The 7,956-nt window shown below is 40.7% G+C and overlaps 1 protein-coding gene across 2 annotated transcripts in view; it reads right to left on the reverse strand.

Annotated features, from left to right (window-relative positions):
• Positions 1-7,483: 7,483 nt before the first annotated feature.
• The window catches only part of LOC148101610 (uncharacterized), an 11,208-nt gene continuing 10,735 nt past the window's right edge, over positions 7,484-7,956 (reverse strand). For both annotated transcript variants that reach the window (XM_087846509.1, XM_087846508.1), the window contains one exon: positions 7,484-7,956. This exon is cut by the window's right edge and continues 313 nt beyond it. The gene's annotated coding sequence lies outside the window, so the exon portion shown is untranslated.

The following is a 7,956-nucleotide window of genomic DNA, read 5'->3' on the forward strand; positions in this document are numbered from 1 at the left end:
GAGGAAAGGGGGGGTGAGAGGTGTGAGGGTGGGGGTGAAAAGGGGAGAGATGGAAGGTGTGTTGGGGGTCAATGTCTGAAGCAATGTCCCTGGGGAGGGGAGGGTGGGGCGTGGGAGTCTGTCCGTCTCAAACCTGCAGTAGAAAGTGTTTAACTCGTTGGCCAGGTCTTTGTTTGCTTCAACAGTGGGTGGGGGGCGTCTGTAGCTGGTGATTTCCTGCAGGCCCCTCCACACTGACGCAGGGTCGTTGGCTGAGAGCCGTTCTTCCATCTTCTGGGAGTATCCTGTGAAAGTGACACTCAAAAACTACTCCATGCATAATTTATTTCTAGACTGGACTACTGTAATTTGCTACTATCAGGATGTCCGAAAAACTCGCTGAGACGCCTTCAGTTAATCTAAAATTGCTGCAGCAAGAATACTGACAGCGCTTACTTCTTGTTCCTTTAGTATTTAAAAGTAGAATGGGAGGCAGAGACGTCAGTTTTTTGGCCCCTCTGTCTCCCAGTTGGGATTGGTGAGGCAGACACTGTGTCAACTTTTAAGTTTAGGCTTAAAACTTTCCCTTTTACTAAAACGTATAGTTATGGCTAGACAGGTTACCCTGAATCTTCCCTTAGATATGCTGCAATAGGTGGTTGCTGCTGGGGGTTTCCCATGATGTATTGAGTATTTCTTACTCAGTCACCTTTCTCTCTCGAAGAGTCGAAGAGTAAACTGTTAAAAGTAAGTACTGAATAATATGTCACTTATTTATGTTTGAATGTTTAATAATGAAGAACATTAAAACATTCCTGTTGGCCACATGTCGGCAAGTCATGTGACATTAGTGATATTTGTACTTTCCGCATTTACTTGGTTTTAAAGCCTTTTCTTTAAAATATACGACGTTCGATAGTATGTATGTATGTATGCCGTTTAATAGTCGACCTTAATCTTACAGAGAATCTGATGATTTTGTGGATAATTAAAGTCAGTCATATATCCACAAACACAACAAGCTGAAAGTCAGTGATGCTGCACTGTTAATGTTAGCTCTGTTATATTGCTGCCTCTGTTCGGTGGTGTCGAGCCAAACGGTGTGTGTTTGAACGAGCTGACGGTTCACTCGTTAAGCTGAAAGAAAGATGCTTTAATCACAGGAGTCACACATGTGTCCACTGTACCATCTGGGAACTCTTCTTGTTTAGCACTCGTAATAACACAAACACTAAATCCTCCTGTTTGTAGCAGTGTGTACACCTGAGACTGTCACCTGTCTGTCTGTCCTGCAGCTTATCACACATTTGATTTCCATGTGTGACAACTGCAAGTGTCCAGAGTGAGGACAGACTGAGGGACCCACTGCTGCACATCATCTGTGAGGCTTTGCACCCCTGATGATCCACCAGGACAAACTCAGCAGTGTGTGAGGATGAGGAGGAGGAAGAGCCAGCAGCAGCTGACAGATGGAGAGAATAGACAGACTGTTCCCTGTCTGTGAAGGACTGCTAGAAAAGTTTAACATAACTAATTGTCTGTCCTGAATCAGTCTTATTAGGTAATGTTCAAATAATGTTATCCTCCCAGTGTTTGCAGTGTGGGAGAAAGTACTCAGGGCCTTCAAGTTACACACTATGAAAGGCAGCAACAAGTTTAATGTTCAGAAAACCTAAAGTATGTATCAGCAGCAGAATGGAGCTAAAAATAAATGTTTGTTTCAGTTCTATGAAGCTTTGAGTATTTTGGATTAGCAGCACTGCTGTGTTTGTTGCATCATATTGCTGTAATTGTTTATATGCTTTATATATTCTGAGGTAAGTTGATCTATAGTGTTACATCATATTCTATAAGGATGTTATGTGTTTGTAGACTTTGTGCCCAGTTTGACCTATTTAGCAGAAGTCAGCCTGTTTAAGGCTCTGATATCTATTCTGTGTGACTTAAAGCAGCTATGACATGGTCTGATTTTCTCACCCAATAAAGGAATATTTAATATATCAGTCTACTCTTCATTCTATCAGACACAGTTTTCACAGCTCGTACATTTTGTTTTTACACATATGTAAGCTTTGAGCCAAATGTAATAATGCCATCATTAAACAAACAATATTTGTCTCTTATGTATAATACATCAATATATAGATGGTCAAAGATACTTGTCTTTGAGTGAAGATTTAAGGTGATAGGAAATATAAATAACTGCAACTTGAATCTTTGACCCAGAATTCAAGCTCACTGCTGTAATATATCCTGTAATACATCTATCGATCGATCGATCGATATAGATATATCATAATGATCTGACAACACATATCATATTGGCTATATTATATTTACATTACCACAGTGAGATGGTTTCAGTCATTTTAACTAATCTTAAAATGACTGTTCAGTACAGAAATGAAGCCCAACAATCATATTTTACAGTCCCGTGGTCTCAGCCTCAGATACTCAACTAATCAAAGTGATGTCATGAAAAAAATGAATGACCAACAAAACATTTTTTTCTCCTTCATTTCTGTCACACAAAGCTGTATGTAACATTTCTCGCGGTTAGTATCATGGTTGCTAGGCAACCTGAACAGCGTGACGAAGGCTAGACCGTCCCATTTCACAAGCCTCTCACTTCCGCACTTCTCGTACTTATAGTACGCACCGTACGTAGTGCAAGTACTTCAAGCGAGCGGTCTCTTAATTGGGACACAGCCGAAGTTTTCCAGAGACCTGGTAATGAGCTAATCATGTGATACAGGTGTGTTGACCCAGGGTGAGATCTAAAACCTGCAGGGACACTGGACTGAGATTGGGGACCCCTGCAGTAGATGCTATGCAGATGACACTGAGCTTTGTCTATCCATAAAACCAGGTAACACACACCAATTAATTAAATTGCTGAAATGTTTTAAAGATATAAAGACCTGGGTGATGTCTAACTTTCTGCTGCTGATTGTACTTGGCCCTAAAATTCCTAGAAATATAATATCTAACCAGATACTTGCTCTGGATGGAATTACCTTGGCCTCCAGTAACACTGTCAGAATCTTGGAGTAATATTTGACCAGGACATTATACAAATATGTAGGGCTGCTTTATTTCATATGCGCAATATCTCTAAACATCTCAAAATATTCTGTCTCAGAGTGATGCTGTTAATTAATTTATTACTTCTAGACTGAACTACTATTACTACTACTACTACTAGTGTGCATAACACAGGATGAATGGACTCAAATATGGAAACAACAATGGAAATGCACTACCTCACAAAGATGGAGGGAATTTGGATGGAAAATTTTGATTAGGTTCTTCATCATCTCTTACCAAAAGACTCATTATGATGGGAATCCCCCGTATGCTGGAGAAAATATGGACACAGACGAGTACACCTCTGACATTTGCAGGCAGAATTTTAAACCTTGGGTGTAGGGATGGGTATCGTTTAGGTTTTATCCGATACCGGTGCCAAACCGGTACTTTTGAAACGGTGCCGGTGCTTAAACGGTGATCGAACCGGTGCTTAAAGAATGGAGAACACAAAATTGGTCCAAAAACCTCTCATGTTCAGCTGTTTTTTTTGTAAAAAGATAACAATGTCAGCCTTTTCTGCAGCTATAGGGCATATATGGTATCGCTCCTGGCTGGAAGCAGCTTAATCAATGGAAAAAAACACAAACTTTGTCCAAAAACCTCTCATGTTTAACTGTTTTCCATTTTTTCTTTGGTCATTTTAGCCTTTTTGGCCAGGGTGAAGGGAGTATCTGCCATCAAACAAGAAGACAGCCGCATGTAGCTATGATGATGTTTGCTAGTTCACCTTACATGCACATTACACACGAACAACATTAAGCTACTCACACAGAGAAGAACGGCTGCTGCTGCCATCATCATCCTCATCATTTCTGCTACACTGGCAGGGCTAGGGGCCAGGACTCTCCTCTTCGGGTTTTAGGGGGATGTTGCTGACTCCGGGTCTGATAACAGGCACCACACCCACAGTAGATGCGCTCGGTGTGAGGTCTCGCAGCAAGCTATCAAATACGGCGCATTTTTCGGCTTTTTAAAAAAAACGCTATGCGTCGCCAGGTGTTTCAACGGATTTGAGGTGTTTCCTCCTTTGACATTATCACAGTATCACCTTAAAGCACTTGTTGCAGGCTGCTGAGTTTGCATATTTTGCTGTGAAGTACAGCCAGACTTTAGACCGCTTCGCCTTGGGCATTTTTAATCTGTAGCTCTGCTCTAAAAGAACGTACGTACTTGAACCCGCCTACTATCCTTGGAAACGTAAAATGATTGGCTAGAATCTAAAGTGTATCACAGCTCAGGAAAAAAAAGCACCGAAATGTGCGCTGCTTTTCGGTCTGGTTACTACCGTTTATGTCAGAACCGGTGCCATCATGGCACCGGATACTGGTACCCATCCCTACTTGGGTGAAATGGGGTCAATGCAGTTCTTAAGCATGCATGCAAATGTTCATTAGTCAGCGAGTTTTTCCCATTTATCTTTAAATGTCATATTTTCACTTCAGGAAGCACACATCCCCACTCCACTGACGACTTGCTGTTGGCCAACACCCTCAACGACTTTTACTGTCGGTTTGATGATCCATCAAGCAGCTTTCACACCTCAATAGAGACTTCCCCAACAATAGATACACTTTGGTCACTCACCCCCCCACCTTCCCCACACCCCAACAACAGAGCCATCTACACTATCAAAGACATCACCTGCAGGAGCCCCCTCCTCACTTCACACCTATGAGGATTTCAAACCACCTTCTCCCACTACAGTCCTCCATATTTATGAAGCAGATGTGAGGACGCAGTTTAACCCCTCTAGACCTACTAAAGAACCAATTCAATTCAATTTTTATCTATATAGCACCAAATCAAAACAAAAGTCGCCTCAAGGCGCTTTATATTGTACAGTAGATACAGAGAAAAGCCCAACAATCATATGACCCCCTATGAGCAAGCACTTTGGCGACAGTGGGAAGGAAAAACTCCCTTTTAACAGGAAGAAACCTCCGGCAGAACCAGGCTCAGGGAGGGGCGGGGCCATCTGCTGCGACCGGTTGGGGTGAGAGAAGGAAAACAGGATAAAGACATGCTGTGGAAGAGAGACAGAGATTAATAACAGATAGGATTTAATGCAGAGAGGTCTGTTAACACATAGTGAGTGAGAAAGGTGACTGGAAAGGAAAAAAGCATCATGGGAATCCCTGGCAGCCTGCTTTAGCAAAAAGGAAAGTTTTAAGCCTAATCTTGAAAGTAGAGATAGTATCTGTCTCACGAATCCAAACTGGAAGCTGGTTCCACAGAAGAGGCGCCTGAAAACTGAAGGCTCTGCCTCCCATTCTACTTTTAAAACAAAGTATTTGTATTTAATGTTTGAGTTTAGGGTTTAGTAGTTTTGACTTCCTTCTTTGGTGTTTAGTTTATTAACAAACCAGACTGTACTGCCATGATTGTTGTTTACAATTGTGGTTTGTTTAGTTTCTCTTCGTGTGTCATAGTGGTCTGATCAGACTTTATATATACCCTTCTGTGCCATTTCATGTTTAGATCAGTTATATTTCTTTGTGCAGTCATTTGGTTTGTTAAGTTTGCAGTTCTTTCAGTTTTGTTTCTTTGACATTTTTTATGAGCTCAACATTAATTACTTTTGTAAATATAATTTTTGGGTTAAATGAATGAAAACCCTGTTTTTCTAATAATTCTTGTGACTCCTGCTTTTTCAACTCGGTCCATCACACAGCCCTAAATATTTGTTTAATGTCCTGGTCAAATATTACTCCAAGGTGTTACTGGAGGCCAAGGTAATGGCATCCAGAGCAAGTATCTGGTTAGATACCATATTTCTAGGTATTGTAGGCCAAGTATAATCAGCAGCAGAAAGTTAGAGGTCACCCAGGTCCCACAACTCTCTGCATCAGGAAGGTCCTGGCACTGGTCATCCTGGGAGTTTCGTCCTTCTATGCCATGGCTATTCAACTAAGAAGTTAGTTGGGCCAGATTTTCAAACCGAGGAATTTATCTGGGCCAGATATTTTTTTTGCAGCCAGTAAGCAGCAGATCATGATCAATTTCAAACCCACACAACTGTATTGAAAAACAAGTAATTTTTTTTATTCCTTTTCCCCTGTAAATCTGGTGACCTCACAAATGCACACCAAAAGGTCCATTTAAAAAAGGGGAACTATAACTAAACTATTTTTTTGCACATTGGAAATAATAATAAAAAAAATTCAAATTAAAATAAATATTTTGCTGACCACTCACTTTTCCTGCCATGGATGGAGCCCCATCCGTCACAAGTATACAGACACGCTTCATATCCAGACAATTTTCCTCAAAAAGAGCTGAAATCTTCTAAAACATTATTTCGCCAGCTGTGTGTCCCTCTAACGGTAGCAAGCCGAGCAATTTCCCATCCAAAAAAACGGACATATATGCACAACTGTGCATTATCAGTTCTGTCTGTGAACCCATCTCCTGCTATAGATATTACATCAGTCTTCCTCAGGTCATCTAACAGCATTTCAAACTTGTCTGATGCCAGAACTTCAATTCTATGAACTGTCTGACAGGGGTACGTTTTTAATAGCAGATGTCACACTTACTTTAATTTTTTTGTCACTTATCACCGCATCCACCACGGCCAGCATGCAGTATTTCACTGTTTCAGAATCTGTGAAAGGCCTTTTCTTCTTCGCCAAGAAGCAAACACGAAGGGAAGCTGCTGCAACTCTCTCTTGGACTGTACAGGACCCTCACCATGGTAGTACAACTCCGGTTGTAAGATTATTAAACTCGCAGTTAAACTGTACTTTTGCAGCCCTCTCCTGAGATTGCTCTGGAAAGTTTGTGTAGAAAGTCTGGTGTTTGTCATTGTGGTGCCTTCGTAAGTACAGCAACACACTCACTGCAAATTAAACATATTGGTTTGGCATTTGGATTTGGCGGTAAAATGAATAAGTATTTGTCAGTCCAGGCAGTGTTCATTGTCAATTTTGCGCTTTTGGACTGAGAAAGACATGCTGTTGTCGCATCATGTATTACGACGATTGTTTAATATGTTTACATCACGGTGCATTGTGGGTTAAATATTGCTAGGCTACTGAAGTGTTGCATTCACAGTCTACACTACGCTGTAGGAATTTTTAGTTTTTTAATTTTTAAAAAATTAATTAATGAATTAATTTTTTGCGTTTTCTCTGTGTTTCTGCCAGGACCACAGGCAGGGCCACTCGCAGGTTGCTTCTGGGCCGCATTTGGCCCGCGGGCCGCCATTTGAATAGGCTGGTTCTATGCCCTAACAGTTAGCAGATAACACAGTGAAGCAGCGCCAAGCAGTTTCACAAGGTCATGCTGAAACATAATTTGACTATGACTTTAGATATTGGTAACTTCAGGTGTTGCTCTGATATACAGGAAATGACATCACAGCTCAAACTCTCAGTAAACCATTTCTTTATTCAACATATAAAATTTTGGTTTAACTGTTGCAGGATTTCATAACAAAAAAGCTGAAAAAAAACCTGCAGAAAACATGGATTGATGCATTCATTAAAAACATGATAACAGGAAACAAGATTTCAAGAAACATTGGTAACAGTAAAACAAGTTCCTTCATAATCATTATGGAAAAATTTTACTCTGTGAATGGTACTCATGGCCATTGACCAGTGGTTGTTGATCAATGGTCATAAGAATTTGCTTATTAATGTTCAAGAAATTGACCTCACACCCCATTGTTCATTCATTGGACTGGTTTCAGTTTTTATGCAAATGTACTGTTTACAAGATTTACTTAAAAGCAGGAATCAAGACGTAACACGGAATCGTTTGTGAGTGGAGTATGAACTGAGATTACTCAAACTCTCTCACAGATGAAGTTCTCTTTCATGTGTCTGCTTTCATGCTTAGTATGATCACATGATTGTGAAAAGGTTTTGTCACAGTGTCTGCACT

The sequence above is a fragment of the Neolamprologus brichardi genome, chromosome 9 (assembly GCF_056152115.1).
Source record: "Neolamprologus brichardi isolate AB-2024 chromosome 9, ASM5615211v1, whole genome shotgun sequence".
NCBI classification, from domain to species: Eukaryota; Metazoa; Chordata; class Actinopteri; order Cichliformes; family Cichlidae; genus Neolamprologus; species Neolamprologus brichardi.